Here is a 20,703-nt window from a genome sequence, read left to right as displayed (position 1 = left end):
AAAATTTATATGCCGCTGGTGTCCATTGACTCGGGGAGGCTCACAGCAACAGTAGAAAACAATGTTCAATACAAATCTAATATTTAAAAGACTTAAAAACCCATAATTTAAAAAACATACACACAACATGGTATAGTAAAGAAGATATATGAGATATATATTTATATATGTTTTACTCTGAGCATGGTTTTAGTGTTTGTACTTAGGTATTGTTTTCCTTTTTTTTTTTTTGAAAAAAATTATTTACAAATATAATACAAGGTACATAGGGTACATAAAACATTACATCCAATATGAAAAATAAAAACACACAACCCCCCCCCCCAAAAAAGAAACCTATATATTAAAATAAAGGCGTGTACAGGATCAATATCTATATTCTTCCGAATCTAAAGAAAATTTACATAGGTATTGTTTTTTAATCTATGTTGGATAAAAATAAAATTTCTATTTTGGAGCGGGGAAAAGGAAAGAAAGTTGGAGCTGGCTTGGGGAGGGAGGGATGGTGTGGAGTCAATTGAGCCCCCTTTCCTTTTCTCCTCTCCTGTCCTTTTTCTCTGTCTCAAGATTTGCCTAATGCAATCCTCAATTCTCCCCTGGAAGAGAAGCCGGGATGCTTATGGCACAGAGGATAGAGGAGGAACGGCCCCTTGGGTTCTTATTTATTTATTTTATTTATTTGTTTTGTCACGTAAGTATTGGTGGTATACAAAGGTATAATACACTGCTCAAAAAAATTAAGGGAACACTTAAACAACACAATATAACTCCAAGTATATACAACAACAACAACACAAGAGCATGCAATAGATACAAACTAAATATAAATCGCTCCAAAGTAGATTGCAGAAAATACGATTTGAGCAATAGAGTGGTCAACGCCTGGAATTCACTACCGGGCTCTGTCGTTTTTCTCCCCAATCCCAAAATCTTCAACCTTACACTATCTACAATAGACCTCTCCCCTTTTCTAAGAGGGTCTGTAAGGGGCGTGCATAAGTGCAACTTCGTGCCTACCGTTTCTATCTTAATGTCCTTTATCCTTTCTATCTCTACTTTATACTTATGTTAATACAGTACATATTATAATACTATGCGAGTTTGACAAATAAATAAAATTAAGTAAATAAATTAATAAATAATAAATAAATAAATGTAAATCAAACTTCTGTGAAATCAAACACTTAAGAAGCAACACTGATTGACAATCAATTTCATTTTGTTGTCAGCACATTCAACGTTGTAGAGAAATGAGAACATTTCATTCCTTCAAGTCTAGGATGTGTTATTTGAGTGTTCCCTTTATTTTTTTGAGCAGTGTATTTACTTTCTTACTAGTAAGAAAGAAACATTAGGACAGGGGACGGAAGGCACTCTGGTGTACTTATGCATGCCCCTTCTTCTCTCTCCTTGCAAAAATTTTGGATTCTTTCGAGGATGGAATATTTGGATGTTTAGGGGAAGGGCAGGGAGAGCATCCCCATTAAAAGTTTTCCGGATTTTTTTTTTTCATTTTAAGTTAATCTGCCGACATTCAAATTACAATGGGCGCCTCGAGTATGTTTTCCACAGAATCTGATCTGAAAACATTCTGTTATTTAGAGAGTCTTCAATCAAGTGGTTTGCAGTCCATTTTATAGAATAATTCAAAGGAGAAAAGGGGGGAGAGAAGGAGGAAGAAGGGATGGAGGTTGGAAGAGAGGGGAGTGTTGAGTTAGATAAATAGATGTTGAAAAAAGGTGCACAATAAGAGATTGGTTTACAAAATAGTGAAAATGTATCTGTATTTTATGGGTATGTATTTAAGACATCTGTGTTTTGTTATAAAGTGGTATTTGTGGAAAGGAATAAAAAAATTCTTAAAAATAAAAAAGAATAATTCAAACCATCTTGTTGTGTTGAGCTAGGGGAAAATAAGGACAGTCTCAGTGGTGTCCAAGCCATAGGCTAAGTTGTCATAGATGATGAAAACAACTAAGAAATGAGCTTTATTCTTCTTCCAGTGCTCTGAACTGCAATATAGGCAGAGTTTTTAAAAAATCTAGACTGTTATAAAATCAGCTTGTGTCAGTAAATTCAGAAAATTACATTAATTAAATAAACCACGGTTTGTTACCTGGAGGTTGGTGGGTTGTGTAGATTTAAGCCCTAGAAGATTTTGTTAATTGCTAATTAAAAATGGATAAGTATGTGTGCTGGCCCATAATTGTTTTCTTTGGTGCTTAGAAACTGTCGTATAATCATTCGTAGTTCAGAAATAATTCATAGTTTTAGGCTCACTTCTTTGTATTAATGTACTTATAGTTCGTAGAAAGTTCAATAATATACTCCTTTTTGCAACAGACGTAAGTAATGGAGAAATGTAGAATGTGTTACATTTTATTAACATTTTAATCTGTAGCTCTGCCTATTTTTGAAGGATCTCCTTAATTAGGCTCCAGAACACATAGAAATTCTATGACGGTTATTAGAAGGGACTAATCACTTCAGCTGAAGAACACTGAGATCAAAGGAAAAAAGGAAATTTAGAAAAAATGCTGCAATATTAAGTGATAATATTAATGAACCACTATCCAAATTAAATACAATTTTCCATCATAATGTTACGTGCTTTTGAAACCCAATGATTACAAACTGATCCCCTATCAACAATTTTAGAGATATACTGTATTTTGCTAAACCTTCATACAGTTTAATAGGAATTGTCCGTTTTTGAGCCTCTAGGCATTTTTGGAACAAATGTATTTGGCAGAGGTTGTTGAGTTGTTTGGGGAAAATAGGAGTGAAAGGAATCAGCATCAGAACCTTTTTGGCTCAAAATATCTACCCGCTCTATCTACCACTTTTGAAATATAAACAATTGTGCATGAAAATGAATCCTCTAAATAAGATCTTATATGTGAGATTCCTAGCCCTTGCTATTACAGAAGTCTTTTTGCTAACAAGAAAGGTTAATCTTGTTAACATTAATCCTAGATTTTATATATCCAGCATGATGTGATTTTATATATCACATCATTATGTAACGAAGTAGAATCTTTCTTAGTATTTCTTAGTTCAGCAGTCAAATAAGAGTAGAATTGGAGGTGCAAACCTTACATGGTCCTATTCGCTTATAGTTTTATTACTGGGTTGAGCATCTTGCAGTTCCAAGGTTCCAGGCCTCCTTTTTTTTTTTTTACCCCTTTAAATCCCCTTTGACTGCAATTGCTGAAAATAACAGAATTTCCTCCAAGTTTGAGATGGGAAATTTATTTATTTATTTATTTACAGTATTAGATTTGAATGCCGCCCCTTTCCGTGGACTCGGGGCGGCTCACAACACAATAAAACAATTTATAACAAATCTAATAATATACAATTTAAAATGTAAAATAGTTAAAAAAAACCCATTTTTAAGCAGACATACCTACAAACATGTAAACAAATTTGTTTTGAATATCAGAACTAAATGTCTATAGAGATTCTCAGTCGTCCAGGTCATAGTTGTCTGACAGGTGCTTTTTCAAGAGGCAACTGGACTTTCTGGTTTTTCTTTGAATGTGTTTTACTTCTCATTCAAGAAACTCAAATGTTTTAAAATGCATGGACTTCATTTCCCAGAATTCCCAAGGCAGCATGGAGTTCGCCCATCTTAAACTTGCCAAGACTGAAAAACACTGATCTTCAGATAGGAATTTTTCCATTCCTCTTTTACTGGTTCTTACTTATGAGTAATCATAATGCAAAATCCTCACTTCCACCCCATTCATTCATTTATTTTTTTATTTTTTTATTTGATTTGATTTGTATGCCGCCCCTCTCCGTAGAGTCGGGGCGGCTAACAACAGTAAAAAACAATATAAACAAATCTAATATTAAAAGAAGTTTAAAAACCCCAATTTAAGAAACCAATCATACACACAAACATACCATGCATAAATTTTGTAAGCCTAGGGGGAAGGGAATATCTCAATTCCCCCATGCCTGACGACAGAGGTGGGTTTTAAGAAGCTTACAAAAGGCAAGGAGGGTGGGGAAAACTCTAATATCTGGGGGTAGTTGGTCCCATAGGGTCAGGGCCACCACAGAGAAGGCTCTTCCCCTGGGTCCTGCTAGACGAAATTGTTTAGTTGAAGGGACCTGGAGAAGGCCAACTCTGTGGGACCTAACCGGTCGCTGGGATCCCAGAGCAACCACAATTCCCGCACTAATATGCTTCCCAGCTCTTCTCTCCTGCATGCAGGATAACAAAAGAAGACAATGTGACTACCAGTTTCAAACAAAGTGCAATCAAACTTTCCAACTTCTCAGGGGGAAAAAAGATCTCGTGAAGTTAGAAGGTCTGACTTGAACTTTTTCTTTTTACTGTTGCCTTTGATCTTTCCCCCAACTAACTTCAGATTGTGTCCCCTTGTTCTTGTGTTCACTTTCCTATTAAAAACACTTCCCTCCTGGACCTTATTTAACCCTTTAACATATTTAAATGTTTTGATCATGTTCCCCCTTTTCCTTCTGTCCTCCAGACTATACAGATTGAGTTCATGAAGTCTTTCCTGATACGTTTTATGCTTAAGACCTTCCACCATTCTTGTAGCCCGTCTTTGGACCCGTTCAATTTTGTCAATATCTTTTTGTAGGTGAGGTCTCCAGAACTGAACACAGTACAGTATTCCAAATGTGGTCTCACCAGCGCTCTATATAAGGGGATCACAATCTCCCTCTTCCTGCTTGTTATACCGCTAGCTATGCAGCCAAGCATCCTACTTGCTTTTCCTACCGCCCTTTAATTTTTTATTTTCTACTCAGTAGGTCACCACACATCTCCTCTTCTGTTTATTAATACTCCCACTTCGGTTTGAAGAAAAATGCAGTTAGGCAGGTTTTGATAATTTGCAAATATTGTTTGCCATGTTTAAATAAGGATTAATTGAAAATGTTTCTAACAATACCAAACAAGGTGTGTTTAATTTTTCCTTTCAGAATCACACTCAATTTCCAATTATCAGATAGCTGCAAACCACAGTCAACAGTTTTACAACTGCTGATCATTTTGGCTTCCGGGTAAGGACTGAAGGCAGATTCTATGCCCTATGAACAGCTGTGCATGATGATTCCTGCACTGGAATCTTCAGTATGATGGAATGTACACCTATAGCAGCAAAGGAGAGGATTATTGCTAGAAAGAGACTGGAATCAAGAGTCTGCACGATTCTGTGCTTGATGTGGGAGGGAAAAGGAAGAGGTTCAGAGTAACTATACCCTTGAATCCTTCAGGATATATCTAGTAGAGCAGGGATGTCAAACTTAAGGCCAGTGGGGTCTAACATTTGGCCTTGAAATAGCAAAGGACTGGCCCGCGGTGCCGCTGTTAGCGAAAATGGAGCGTGGAGGATATGGTGGTCTCTGTGCACCCCATTTACGGCCTGGACAGTCTCCTGCAGCACTCTGCTGGCCAAAACGGCACAGGGGAATGCATTGGTTGCCGATCAGTTTCCGGTCACAATTCAAAGTGTTGGTTATGACCTATAAAGCCCTTCATGGCACCGGACCAGATTATCTCAGGGGACCGCCTTCTGCCGCACGAATCCCAGCGACCAGTTAGGTCCCACAGAGTGGGTCTTCTCCGGGTCCCGTCGACCAAACAATGTCGCTTGGCGGGACCCAGGGGAAGAGCCTTCTCTGTGGCGGCCCCGGCCCTCTGGAACCAACTCCCCCCAGAGATTAGAATTGCCCCCACCCTCCTTGCCTTTCGTAAGCTGCTTAAAAGCCACCTCTGCTGCCAGGCATGGGGGAATTGAGATACACTTTCCCCCTAGGCCTTTACAATTTTATGCATGGTATGTCTGTATGTATGATTGGTTTTTACATAATGGGTTTTTAATTGTTTTTAGCATTGGATTATTGTCATATACTGTTATTACTGTTGTTAGCCGCCCCGAGTCTGCGGAGAGGGGCGGCATACAAATCCAATAAATAAATAAATAATAAATAAATCCCAGGTGTTAGAAACATAGAAACATAGAAGTCTGACGGCAGAAAATGACCTCATGGTCCATCTAGTCTGCCCTTATACTATTTCCTGTATTTTATCTTACAATGGATATATCTTTATCCCAGGCATGTTTAAGTTCAGTTACTGTGGATTTATCTACCACGTCTGCTGGAAGTTTGTTCCAAGGATCTACTACTCTTTCAGTAAAATAATATTTTCTCATGTTGCTTTTGATCTTTCCCCCAACTAACTTCAGATTGTGTCCCCTTGTTCTTGGGTTCACTTTCCTATTAAAAACACTTCCCTCCTGGACCTTATTTTATGCTTAAGACCTTCCACCATTCTTGTAGCCCGTCTTTGGACCTGTTCAATTTTGTCAATATCTTTTTGTAGGTGAGGTCTCCAGAACTGAACACAGTTCTAAATGTGGTCTCACCAGCGCTCTATATAAGGGGATCACAATCTCCCTCTTCCTGCTTGTTATAGGTGTTGCAGGAGAGCGTCTGTCCCATCTCCTGTCCCTCCCCCTTGGCCCGGCCCACGGAGGACAATTACAATGCTGATGTGGCCCTCCAAGAAATCCATTTTGACACCCAGTTTGACAGAAAGTTATAGCTTTAGTTTGGGAAGATTATTTTTGGTGTAAGCCAATAAAGAATTGGACTCTATTGGATCTCACTGTGTGGCCTCTGGGATTGGGCCTTAGAATCAGCCAGGAGTCAAGTTCTTTTTGATGAGTAGAACAGAGAGATTGTTAGAGTTGCCCATTTGCACTCTGTAAGATCTACTCCTCGCAAGGAGACTGGAGGAAATGAGTCGCTTGTGGTTTGGTCATGAGTTGATGAACTTGGGAGCCAAAAGATAATTAACTTCTATGCAGCCTTTATGGACATTTGATGGACAAAGGCTTCCCTTTCTTAAACACTTTCTGATTTAATTACTTTATAACTTAAAACAGATATTTTAAATTGCATGAAGCTTAAAGACTCTCAGTGAGTACTTTAAAAGAAATTAAGGCAGGAGGGAAAGGGACTATTAAAGGATTTTAATTTAAAGGCAAAAGGCTTAACAAGGTTGTGATTCAAGAAAGTTTTAAATGTATAAATGAGCTGGGGTGGCGCAGCAGGTAGAGTGCTGTACTGCAGGCCACTGAAGCTGACTGTAGATCTATAAGTCAGCGGTTCAAATCTCATCACCGGCTCAAGGTTGACTCAGCCTCCCATCCTTCCGAGGTGGGTAAAATGAGGACCCGGATTGTGGGGGCAATAGACTGGCTCTGTTAAGAAGCGCTATTACTAACATGTTGTAAGCTGCCCTGAGTCTAAGGAGAAGGGCGGCATAAAAATTGAATGAATGAATGAGAAGGAAAAACGTTTTTTTTACAGAACTGCCTATGAGAATAGCCATAGTAAATAGACTAGCACTAGCAGATCAGACCAGTGGTTGCTACTGGTTTGCCTTGATCAGGTGAACCAGTGGCAGGGGGCTCCGCCCAACCACCCTGACCTCTCTGCACATGTGCAGAAACGTTTTGCACATGCTCAGAAGCGCTATTCACCAGCTCCCAGTAGCAAACCAGTAGCGAAGATAATTGAAATCCACTACTGGATCATATCTTTGTGGGAATGCAGATTTTCTACTATTATGAATGATAATTGCTGAATTTTACAAACCAAGAAAAGGATATAGGCTAAACCAGTGATTTTCAACCTTTTTTGAGCCACGGCACATTTTTTACACTGACAAAACCCTGGGGCACATTGAGTGGGGAGGAGTGCTAAAAAAAGTTTGGACAAAAAAATTCTCTCTCTCTCTTCCTCCCCTTCACTCTATTTCTTTCTCCCTCCCTCTTTCTCTCACTTCCTTTCTCTCTCTCTCTCCATCCCTCTTTCTCTTCCTTCCTTTTTGCTCTTTCTCTCTCCCTCCCTACCTCCCTCTTTCTCCTTCCCTCCCTCTCTTTCTCTCTCTCTTGCTTTCTTTCTCTCTCTTGCTCTCTCTTTCTCTCTCTCTTTCTTTTTCTCTCTTGTTCTCTCTCTCTCTTGCTTTGTTTCTCTCTCTCTCCATCCCTTTCTCTTCCTTCCTTTTTGCTCTTTCTCTCTCCCTCCCTCTCTTTCTCTCTCTCTTGCTTTCTTTCTCTCTCTTGCTCTCTCTTTCTCTCTTTCTTTTTCTCTCTTGTTCTCTCTCTCTCTCTCTCTTGCTTTCTTTCTGAGCTTCGCGGCACACCTGACCATGTCTCGCGGCACACTGGTTGAAAAACACTGGGCTAAACTGTGAGACTAAATCGGACTAATGAGTTAAATATATAGAAAGGTAAAGAAAACAAAGACAGAGAGAGAAGCATGCCTTTTACTTTTTCAAAAGTAATTGAATACGTTCACCCTACAATGGTAATCATAAGAAAAGCTGATAAATTAGGAGAAGTCTGTGCAGTGGCTCACTAGAACAATTTACAGATAAGGACATTTCACCAGATTATTGCAGAAAAGTGTTAAAGTAAGAGGCAAAGATATATTGTGTTAAATGCAATGCAAAAATGGCAGAAATTGTATCTTTAGTTCTAAACGATTTTTGTAAGTGCAGTTGAGCTCAGAATCAATATTTTGACATAATAGCCTTTTCTTTTCTTTTTCACATTATAGTGGAAACAAGATACCTTGCTTCCCCCAAAATAAGACATCCCTTGATAATCAGCCCAATTGGGCTTTTGAATGCATGGCCATAAGGCCAAACGCTTATTTCGGGGTTAGCACCCCTAATCCCCAGCCCAGAGCCCATCAAACTTGGCAATTTTAAAGACTTGTGGACTTCAACTCCCATTCCTGAGCTAGTCCTCCTCTAACTGTGGCTGCTTTGCTCTTTGAACTTCCCAGCTCTATTTACAAAGAGCCATAAAGATTATCAGGAAAGGAAGATCAAAGAGGGGAGATAGCGAAGTTACAGTACTTCTCTTTTCAGAGTAAAAGACACACCTTTTTCCTCCCTAAAAGAGGCTGAAAATTTGGGTGTGTTTTATATTCTTATACTCTAAATCTAGCTTTTCCAAGCCCGAACAAGGTACTAAGGATCTTCCCAGCTTGCAGGCTTGTTTTCATTTTTACTCTCTGAAGAATGTTTTTTCCAGCCCCTAAGTCTTTGCAGGCTTTTTTTCCATTGCTACTTGCTCCGAGTAAGTTTTTTCCCAGCCCTAACCAGGGGATAAAATAATGTTCTGAGGCTGACCAGACTAAGGACACTAGCCAGATGAACCTGTTCAGCATTCTCCCCACCCCCTCTATTTACCTCCCCAAAACTAAGGTGCATTTTATACACTAGTGTGTCTTATATACTGAGAAATATGGTAAGTTAGTAACGCCATTAAATAAGTAAGTGAACTTTGTCAGAATGTTACTAAAGGTAAATTACAAGATCCCTATTGCACTGCAACCATCATAAATATGTCAGTTGCCAAGCGTCTGAATTTTGACCAGGTAGCCATAGGGATGCTGCAAGGTTCGTAAGTGTGAAAAAAAATGTTAATGAGCCATTTTTTACAATGCTGACTTTGAACAGTTACCAAATGAACTGTTGTAAGTTGAGAACTACTTGTATTTTGAGGTTTTGCTTTGAAGTTCACGAGGTTTGAAAGTGTGTGTGTGGTGGGGGGAGAGACTAGGAAATAATGCTACCAGGGTGGCAAATGACATTTTATTTTCCCAGCTTCCTACTGCTAGATTATTTATTTATTTATTATTTATTTATTTATTTATTATTTATTTACTTACTTACTTACTTACTTACTTACTTACTTACTTACTTACTTACTTACTTACTTACTTACTTATTGGATTTGTATGCCGCCCCTCTCCGTAGACTCAGGGCGGTTAACAACAGTAATAAAAAACATCATATAAATCCAATACTAAAACAACTAAAAAACCAAACATCCATACAAACAAACATACCATACAAGAATTGTGAAGGCCTAGGGGGAAAGAATATCTCAATTCCCCCATTCCTGACGGCAGATGTGTGTTTACGAAAGGCAAGGAGGGTGGGGGCAATTCTAATCTCCGGGGGGGAGTTGGTTCCAGAGAGCCGGGGCTGCCACAGAGAAGGCTTTTCCCCTGGGCCCTGCCAAACGACATTGTTTAGTTTATGGGACCCGGAGAAGACCCACTCTGTGGGACCTAACCGGTCGCTGGGATTCATGCGGCAAAAGGCGGTCTCGTAGATAGCCTGGTCCGGTGCGTTTGGAAAATAAAGGCCGGTATTTCCCTTCAGGTGGCATCTTCTCACGCCCTGGTGTATAGTAGTGTAGGTTTTTTTGTTTCTCAAAAGTGTCTGATGTGCATATAATTGCACAGTATCTTGATCACATCTCAGGATATTGGTGGCTGCTTTGCATAGTCCTTTATGTGACTACTGTTTGCTAAACACATTATTGTATGTTTACCTTTTTTGAGCCGCGGCACATTTTTTACATTTACGAAACCCTGGGGCACATTGAGCGAGGGGGGGGGGGGGGCGGCTAAAAAAAGTGGACAAAAATTCTCTCTCTCTCTCTCTCTCTCTCTCTCCCTCCCTTTTGCTATATTTCTCTCTCCTTCCCTCTTTCTCTCCCTTCCTTTCTCTCTGCATCCTTCTTTCTTTCTCTTCCTCTCTTTTTTCCTCTCTCTCTCCCTCCCTACCTCCCTCAATGTCTTTCTCTCTCTCTGTCCTTCCCTCCCTCTCTCGCTTTCTCTTGTTCTCTTTCTCGCTCGCTCTTTCTCTCTCTTGCTTTCTTTCTCTCTCTTGCTTTCTTTCTCTCTCTTGCTTTTTCTCTCTCTTGCTTTCTCTCTCTCTCTGAGCTTCGCGGCACACCTGATCATGTCTCGCGGCACACTGGTTGAAAAACACTGATCTAATCAACGTATGAAATCAACTATATGCCCATTGTCCTATCTCCTTTAAAAACAACCTTTTTGTTGCGGTCAGGTTGTCTTAACACATTTTCACAGGTGACAGATCTTGTTACTCATAATTGCCCAGTCACAAAATAGTTTGACTTAATGTGCAATGTTTCTTGGTTTGATAGATCTGTCAATGAACAATTCATTTCCCCTAATGTGTTTCTGGTAGAAGTGACATTTGAACCATTTTCATTTGCAGTGGAGTGAAAGAATGGGTTAAGTGTGGGATAAAAATAGATCTTTGTCATCTGGTTTCACAATTGTAGTGACTTTAGGTTTGTCCTGTTCTTTTCACAAAAAGTAATGCAGGCGTTCACTTATATCTGTGATGTATATATTATACTTTTCCTCTTATTCATACCCATGTTGAGCATGTTAAATGCCAGATCTTGATATATAAAAAACATCTCAAAGCCAATTAAACACATTTTGTGTTAACGTATGTTCTGTCTGGGTCACTCCGGAAGCCAAGACCAACCCAAAAAGAGAAGCCAAACACACCGGTAAAAGGCAAAGGCAGTTTATAAAATTCAAGAAAAACACAGGTAACAGAAAATGTCCTGACAAACAGGAAAACGCTGTATCTTCAGATATATCCACGAAGACAAAAGTCCATGCAGCAATACAGGATTCTTGCTGCCAAGCCGAGGCTGTAGATAGCAGACCTACACCTCCCACGGGTCTTCCAAACTGCTGGGCCACAAGCCAGGAACAGACACGCCGAGAACACAGCAGGACACCATAACTCCAATTGATAACACTCCACATGGCTTCAAGGGCTTGCCTGCCTTTTAAACCCTGCTGATGAGGACCACACCCAAACCGAGCTGTTCCTAATTCAATGGTGATAATATTTCTTTAACTGCTCCTTTCTTTGCTCTGAACGTCTCTGTCGCATGTCAATGACGGCTTGAGCTTCATCCCCTAATGATTCCAAGCTACTGGCTGGGGAGAGCCCCCCCCCCCCCCGGGCTCTCATGCTGTTCATCCTCATCCCATTCCTGGCTGTCCCCTCCCCCGTCCGACTGCTCAGCCCCCTCCTCTTCGCTGTCATCCTCCTCCGGGCATGGAGCCAGCAGAGACACAGCTGGTCCCTGAGCAGCCTCAGGCTGAACCACAACAACGTATAGAATTATCCCCTTTTTTCCAGGATATTTCAGCATTTGAAGAAAGTAATCAGATCATCTTATTTCAGTTACAACAGATTTGCCTCCTTCAGCACTTCTAACAACAAAATTTATCCATCTTTTGCTTTTTTTCTTCTTCTTCAGCATAATGGAATTGAAAGTGGCATGCTGCCATCACCGTGTTTGGCTAGGAGAGAGGAATGCTGCTACTTTCAAATGAAAAATATTTGCTTATTTGTAACTTTAATTATATAACATTATAACCATCTCAGCTTTTTGGGGAATTAACTGCAGAAAGCCCACCATTTGGAAATAATTTACTATAGCAAAATGATCTAAAAATATTAAAAATTATGTGTCTGTTGCCAGTCAAATAAATATTTATTTTATTATTAGATTTTAGTAACTCAAGACAGCGAATATGGTAAAACTCCTTCCTCCTACTGTTTTCCTCACATCGATGACCTATAAAGCCCTTCAGGGCATCAGACCAGAATATCTCCGGGACCGCCTTCTGCCGCATGAATCCCAGCGACCAGTTAGGTCCCACAGAGTTGGCCCTCTCTGGGTCCCGTCAACGAAACAATGTCGCCTGGGGAAGAGCCTTCTCTGTGGCGGCCCCGACCCTCTGGAATCAACTCCCCCCGGAGATTAGGACTGCCCCCACCCTCCTTGCCTTTCGCAAACTCCTTAAAACCCACCTCTGTCGTCAAGCATGGGGGAATTGATTCCCCTAGGTCGTTTCCGCTTTATGTATGATTTGCACGAGATGTATGATTGTTTTTATATTAAGGGTTTTAAATTATTTTAATCATTGGATTTGTACTGTTCTGTTGTTGTGAGCTGCTCCGAGTCTTCGGAGAGGGGCGGCATACAAATCTAATTAATAATAATAATAATAATAATAATAATAATAATAATAATAATAATAATAGCCCTGTGAAGTAGGTTGGGCTGAGATAGAATGGCTGACCATTCAGTTGGCTTTCATGCCTTAGGCAGGACTAGAACTCATTATCTTATTTCTAAGTCAGCACCTTAACCACTAGACAAAACCATCTCTTTCTTATTCAATAGCAATAATAAATATTCCGATAGAAAGTTCTAGCTAGTACACTTCCAACAATTTGGAATGGGCATTTTTCACTCAGAAAATATTTTATTGATTTTTTCCAAATATTTGTTACCATAAAATATCATTTGATAAGCAACTTAAGACACACATGGCCAGGTCCCCACGCAATCTTGAACAGCACAAAAACCACGATCTTGACGAAACAATGAATCAGATAAACTGCCTTGAGGCTAAAGCACCAGGTTGCACTTTTATCTGAAGCACTAATTACAGCAGCACCACCCAACCACAGGTGGCCTCATTTTCTCTTGTAATAATCCTTCAGTTGTTGTCTCCTATGCATCACTCTACGCATGCGTGGATGTGTCATTAATTCTTGTTCAGAATCCAAGGATGATACAGATCATTGATTTCCTGGGCTGTCTGCCAAACTCCCCTCTTCCCTGTCACTCATGCTTCCTTGGTCAAAGGAGGCTTCGTCGGCAGATTCCATTGGGAGCAAAACAGCCCTGTGGCATGTGGATGTGTCCCCCACATCCACTTGCACATTCCTTGGGGCAGGAGCTGGGCCAGAGCTAACCACAACATGTATGCAGCCCCTCTCCGAAGACTTAGAGCGGCTCACAACATGCAATATACAGGGTGCAAATCCAATATTACAAATAGTATGTATGTATGTATTTATTTATTTATTAGATTTGTATGCCACCCCTCTCCGGAGACTCGGAGTGGTTCACAACAGCAAAGCACAGTACAAATCCAATTATTAAAAAGAACAGTTATAAAAACCCTTAATATAAAAACAGTCATACACCCCAAACAATCCATACATAAAGCAAAACGTCCAGGAAGAATCAATTTCCCCATGCCTGGCGGCAGAGGTGGGTTTTTAACAACCATACAACCCACATAAACCATACATAAATCATAATAGCTGAAGGGTATATTAATTTCCCCAAGCCTGGTGACATAGGTGGGTTTTCAGGAGCTTACGAAAGGCAAGGAGGGTGGGGGCAGTCCTGATCTCCGGGGAGAGTTGATTCCAGAGGTCCGGGGCCACCACAGAGAAGGCTCTTCCCCTGGGTCCCGCCAGACGGCATTGCTTAGTCGACGGGACCCCGAGAAGACCAACTCTGTGGGACCTAATCAGTCGCTGGGATTCGTTATTATTTAATATTTATGGTTTCCAAGGAGGAATAACACTTCTTAATTGTTCTCAGCATAATGGTATAATCATTGCAAGTGCTACTGCTGCACTATTGTATTTTTCATAACAAGTTTATATGTCCTAACCTCCCAATCACTGAATTGGAATAGCTGCGTTACACAACATTTTGAGGCTACCTCAAGCTTCTATACATAAGTGGAACAATGCAAGTACAGTATTAAATTGGAGATGAATTTGCTGCAGTGCCCTAATTCTGTGGCATAATGAAAAATCTATCTAGGTTTTTCCTTTGACTGGGTTTGCCCAGATAGCTGTCCCAGTTTTGGATTTGATTGAGAAAAGAGACTATGCAATATGCTGACTTATGAATATAGCATCTGCCTCTTGCTCATTAAAACAGTTGTGCTTTTTCCCAAGACTCAGTGACTTTCATGAAAGTTTCACTGCAGCAGCCATGCAACTTTGATGATGCTGTATAGCTGCTTTAATGGATTGTAGACTGGTTCTATGTTCCAAAACAATTCCACACTGTTGTGGTTAGCTCTGGCCCAGCTCCTGCCCCAAGGAGTGGATGTAGGGGAGACATCCACATGCTGCAGGCCTGTTTTGCCCCCGGTGGAATCTGCTGATGAAGGCTCCTCTGATCAAGAAGACAGAAGTGACAGGGAGGAGGAGAGTGTGGCAGACAGCTCAGAAGGAGATCAATTATCTAGCTCCTCCTTGGATTCAGAACAAGAGTTAATGATACAGCCACGCATGCGGAGAGCGATGCATAGGCAGCAACAACTGAGAGATTATTATCAAAGAAAATGAGGCCACCTGTGGTTGGGTGGGGCTGTGGTCATTAGTGAGGCTGCTATAAAGAGCAGCCTGTGGGTTTGGCCATTGTGGAGGATTATCTGATCTTTGTGTTTGGTGACTGCTTTACTGACTTTGACCTTTGTGTGCTGATTTTCCCCCGCTTTGAAACTAAACCACAGCAAAGTGTGTGTCACTTTGTGAAAGAAGAAGGACTGTGAATTGCCTCACAGCTGCAAGCTAAGTATCACAGAACTGATAAGGGACTTGTACAAATTACCAGTTTGTTTGGAGACAAGTGCTGCTTGCTATACCAAAAGAGGGCTTGGTTTAAGTGAATTTTCATTATAAAGAACATTGTTTTGAATTTTCAAACGTGTGTGTGTCTGAAATTTGTACCTGTGAATTTTTGGGAGGAGTCTACCAGAGAGCCCGACAGAACACACACTATCTAAACAGCATGACAGAATTCAAGTAAGGATTGGAAATATTCTCTTTAGATGCACATTAATTTTATATTGGTCTATCAATGGTCCATTTAATTTGGAGGTCCATTAAAGATCAATATAATATCAAAATGCAAAAGGATATTCTTAGGCACATTGTATGAATTTGATCTTAACTTAGTTTAATTGGGTTTCTGTTTATTTTTATACTCAGTTCAATATGCTGGACATATTTTTGAGCCAGCAAATGGAAGGAATCTTTCTCTTATATCATCTGTTTTAAATTAATCAATACAGTACTAGAAACATTTCTGGAGTTGTTTTCTTCTGTGGTGATATTATGGCCTTGGAATATTGAAACCTATTGTTATTGTTCTATTAGAGTTTACTTAACTTTTTATTTTGGTGGGCTTTTAATGTGTAATATTTCCTCACTTTTCTTTCTTAAGAGTTTTATGTATACTGTATAGGTTTTAGAATAGCTGGCATTTGTATTGATTTATGTTTATTTTTCACTCTTCTCTTCAGAGCATATAGCAAAGTGTACCACATAAATGGTTGATTCATACCATAATGATCTGTAATATTTGAAACAGTTCCATTAACAGTCTCCTTATTTTTCTGATGAGTTCTTACAAAGGCAGACTGGAGACTTCACTAAAATTAAGGAAGTAATTGCCTTATTTAATACTCCTAAATTGAGGCAGATAATGTGGGAGATATTTTATTTTATTTTATTTATTTCATTTTATCCAATACACAATAATACACAATGAAAGTTACAGAGGATATAGTAGAGAAAAAATACGAGATATAGGAGAGACTATAGGACAGGGGACGGAAGGCACTCTAGTGCGCTTATGTACGCCCCTTACTGACCTCTTAGGAATCTGCAGAGGTCAACCGTGGATAGTCTAAGGGTAAAATGTTGAGAGTTAGGGGATGATAGTACAGAGTCCGGTAATGAGTTCCACGCTTCGACAACCCAATTACTAAAGTCATATTTTTTACAGTCAAGTTTGGAGCGGTTAATATTAGGCTTGAATCTGTTGTGTGCTCTTGTGTTGTTGTGGTTGAAGCTGAAGTAGTCTTTGACAGGCAGGACATTGCAGCATATGATCTTGTGGGCAATACTTAGATCATGTTTAAGGCGTCGTAGTTCTAAGCTTTCAGGACCCAGGATTGTAAATCTAGTTTCGTAGTGTAATATTTATTTACACATTGAAATGTTCCAAGTACAGATTCCCAGGTTTCTGCTATTATTTTGTGACTGCTAGCTCAGTCGCAGCTAACGACTAAATAGCTTTTAAATGTGCTTGGTTGGGCTGAGAGACCAAGGCACATCCAAGAGTAAAAAGTAATTTATTCTAAATTTGGATAGAGGTATCATGTAAAGAGAACAACTATTGTCTATACAGAATCAAGGCTTGTTTTGTCTTAGGTAATATTAGATATTTTATCCTTAATTCCCATTGCATTCCAGGGATGCAATGATCTGTAGGAGAGATTTTAAAGAGAAAGGGGGAGCTAAGAGGGATCAATGGAAAACTATATAAATGATTTTATCAGAAAAACATAAACTTGGTACTTTAACAATACCTGACTTAGTCCTATATAAAATTAGCTGCACAAAATGTCTTGATTCATTTTTAATATATTGAAACATTAACATAGAAGACTGATGGCAGAAAAAGACCTCATGGTCCATCTAGTCTGCCCTTATACTATTTCCTGTGTTTTATCTTACAATGGATATATGTTTATCCCAGGCATGTTTAAATTTAGTTACTGTGGATTTACCAACCACGTCTGCTGGAGGTTTGTTCCAAACATCTACTACCCTTTCAGTAAAATAACATTTTCTCACATTGCTTCTGATCTTACCCCAACTAACCTCAGATTGTGTCCCCTTGTTCTTATGTTCACTTTCCTATTAAAAACACTTCCCTCCTGAACCTTATTTAACCCTTTGACATATTTAAATGTTTCGATCATGTCCCCCCTTTTCCTTCTGTCCTCCAGACTATACAGATTGAGTTCATGAAGTCTTTCCTGATACGTTTTATGCTTAAGGCCTTCCACCATTCTTGTAGCCCGTCTTTGGACCCGTTCAATTTTGTCAATATCTTTTTGCAGGTGAGGTCTCCAGAACTGAACACGGTATTCCAAATGTGGTCTCACCAGCGCTCTATGTAGCGGGATCACAATCTCCCTTTTCCTGCTTGTTATACCTCTAGCTATGCAGCCAAGCATCCTACATTATTATTCGATTTTACTTTTGAAAAAATTATATGCCATAGCCATAATTCCCACTGCAGATTGATATTGGAGCAAAATACCCTCTTCTCAGGACTAAATTTAGACAAAGAAAGAACAAAGGTAAATTCAAGATAATAAAGCTTCCCAATAGATGTTATACATTTTTTATCAGAGTTGAAAGACATTTAAGCCAAAACACACATGACATACTAGCACAGAGGATTAGGAAGGTATGTCTAATGAAGTAATATTATAAATATGAAACTCATGGCTTGAAAATAATTTTCAGTAGTACATGAAAAGTTTGCAGCATAATTATTCAATGTATAGATGCTCACTGAAGAATGAGCAATGGTAAATGTAGGGTAATGTTCAGTTAGTAATAACAGATCTGTGCTGTGTTGCATGATTGCCTAATGGTAGTAGGTTACCAAGAATGGTAAAATGTAATACTGTATATAATTTCAGATGTCACTTCAGATATTTTCAAAGTAGTGGAAAAAGCCTGCAAACATTGCACAATGTATATGTCCTTTGAAAATACTGGTGTCTCATGCAGTGGCTTACAATCTGGTTAGTCATAATATTTGGTATTAGGTCATGTGGTTATTTGGTCATGTGTTGAATAATCTTTTCCCCCTGTGGAGCGAGCTTGTAGCATGAATTTGTAAGAAGAACTGAAAACAAAGACAGGAATGTGTTTATGCCCAGCGGTTAGAATTGCCTTGCTCTGGTACATGTTTCAGAAAGTGTTTGGAAACTTCAGGCCGTGCAGAATGCAGCTGCGAGAGCAATCATGGGCTTCCCTAAATATGCCCATGTTACACCAACACTCCGCAGTCTGCATTGGTTGCCGATCAGTTTCCGGTCACAATTCAAAGTGTTGGTTATGACCTATAAAGCCCTTCATGGCATCGGACCAGAATATCTCAGGGACCGCCTTCTGCTGCACGAATCCCAGCGATCAGTTAGGTCCCACAGAGTGAGTCTTCTCCGGGTCCCGTCAACTAAACAATGTCGCTTGGTGGGACCCAGGGGAAGAGCCTTCTCTGTGGCGGCCCCGGCCAACTGGAACCAACTCCTCCCAGAGATTAATATTGCTCCCACCCTCCTTGCCTTTTGTAAGCTTCTTAAAACCCACCTCTGCCGCCAGGCATGGGGGAACTGAGATACTCTTTCCCCCTAGGCCTTTACAATTTTATGCATGGTATGTCTGTATGTATGTTTGGTTTTACAATAAGGGTTTTTAACTGTTTTAATATTGGATTGTCATATGTTGTTTTACTACTGTTGTTAGCCATCCCGAGTCTACGGAGAGGGGTGGCATACAAATCCAATAAAATTATTATTATTATTATTATTATTATTATTATTATTATTATTATTATTATTAATTGGATTTGTATGCCGCCCCTCTCCGCAGACTTCGGGCCGGCAATCAAATCAAATCAAAATCTTGCTTTTCTGTTAAGTCAAGATATGACTCAAACAGTAAATGTTCAGAATGGCAGTGAGAGAATTAAAATAGAGCCAGATTACAATCAGGCTTTGCTTATTGTGGAGCTCATGAGCTAAATGTGAAAATGGGACAATTGAGTACAAGAATTAAATAATTCTGCAGTTAAATACAATAGTTGAGCTTCCTCCTTCCTTAATTAGTAGTGAACAGATTTCTTTTAATAATATGCAAAGCTCTTTGTTGGCCTGCAAAACAAAACCATTATCTTTTATGTGAGTTTAAAAAAAATGTTTTGAAGAGTTTTTGTTATTGTTGTTGTAGAAGCATTTGCCTTTTTACTGCATGTAAATATCTTAGAAATAAAAAGTTTTCATGGAATTATTTGTGATTGGAAATTCCAAAAGGGTTGGCTTTTTCATTTGAATGAAATCAAGGTAATCGGGTGGTGGGATTTCTTTATTGTATCAAAGATGTGGTCTATTGACTCACTCTCACACATAACCTTGCTTTCTCCCCAATCCAGCAACAGTCACTTACCTAAGCAGAAAAAGTGACTGATTATGGGCAAAAAAGCTGTAGGAGCAGGAGTGACTTTCAATGTCCTACTTGCTTCCCCCCTGACTTTCCTTATGGGAAGTTGGCAGGGAGTGTTGTGACAATCGCTAGACCCTGGCTGATTGCTGAAGTGGCCACATTTCCAAATGTCAATCTCATGGGAGTAATGGGTTCCTAACTAAACAATGTTGCTTGGCGGGACCCAGGGGAAGAGCCTTCTCTGTGGCGGCCCCGGCCCTCTGGAACCAACTCCCCCCAGAGATTAGAATTGCTCCCACCCTCCTTGCCTTTCGTAAGCTTCTTAAAACCTACCTCTGCCGCCAGGCATGGGGGAACTGAGATATTCTTCCCCCCTAGGCCTTTACAATTTTATGCATGGTATGTCTGTATGTATGTTTGGTTTTACAAAAAGGGTTTTTAATTGTTTTAATATTGGATTGTCATATGCTGTTTACTACTGTTGTTAGCCGCCCCGAGTCTACGGAGAGGGGCGGCATACAAATCCAATCCAATCCAATCAAATTTTTTTATTATTATTATTATTATTATTATTATTATTATTATTATTATTATTATTATTTAGATTTGTATGCCGCCCCTCTCCGCAGACTCGGGGCGGCTCACAGCAGTGATAAAACAGTATACAATGACAAATCTAATATTAAGTCTAAAATAACAATTTTACATTAAAAACCTAAAAAAACCCTTATATAAAAACATACAGACAAACATTCCATACATAAAACTACATAGGCAAGGGGAGATGTCCCCCCATGCCTGACGCGAGAGGGGTTTTTTAAGAAGTTTACGAAAGGCAAGGAGGGTGGGAGCAGTCCTGATCTCCCTCCGGGGGGAGCTGGTTCCAGAGGGTTGAGGCCGCCACAGAAAAGGCTCTTCCCCTGGGTTAAAAAACA

General features: G+C 39.7%; 1 protein-coding gene across 4 annotated transcripts in view; it reads left to right on the top strand.

The window, feature by feature from the left end:
- The window catches only part of MCUB (mitochondrial calcium uniporter dominant negative subunit beta), a 47,416-nt gene that overhangs the window by 1,123 nt on the left and 25,590 nt on the right, over positions 1–20,703 (top strand). The gene's annotated exons all lie outside the window — the stretch shown is intronic.

Source organism: Erythrolamprus reginae, chromosome 7 (assembly GCF_031021105.1).
Source record: "Erythrolamprus reginae isolate rEryReg1 chromosome 7, rEryReg1.hap1, whole genome shotgun sequence".
NCBI lineage: Eukaryota > Metazoa > Chordata > Lepidosauria > Squamata > Dipsadidae > Erythrolamprus > Erythrolamprus reginae.
This window is presented reverse-complemented; position numbering and strand designations above follow the sequence as displayed.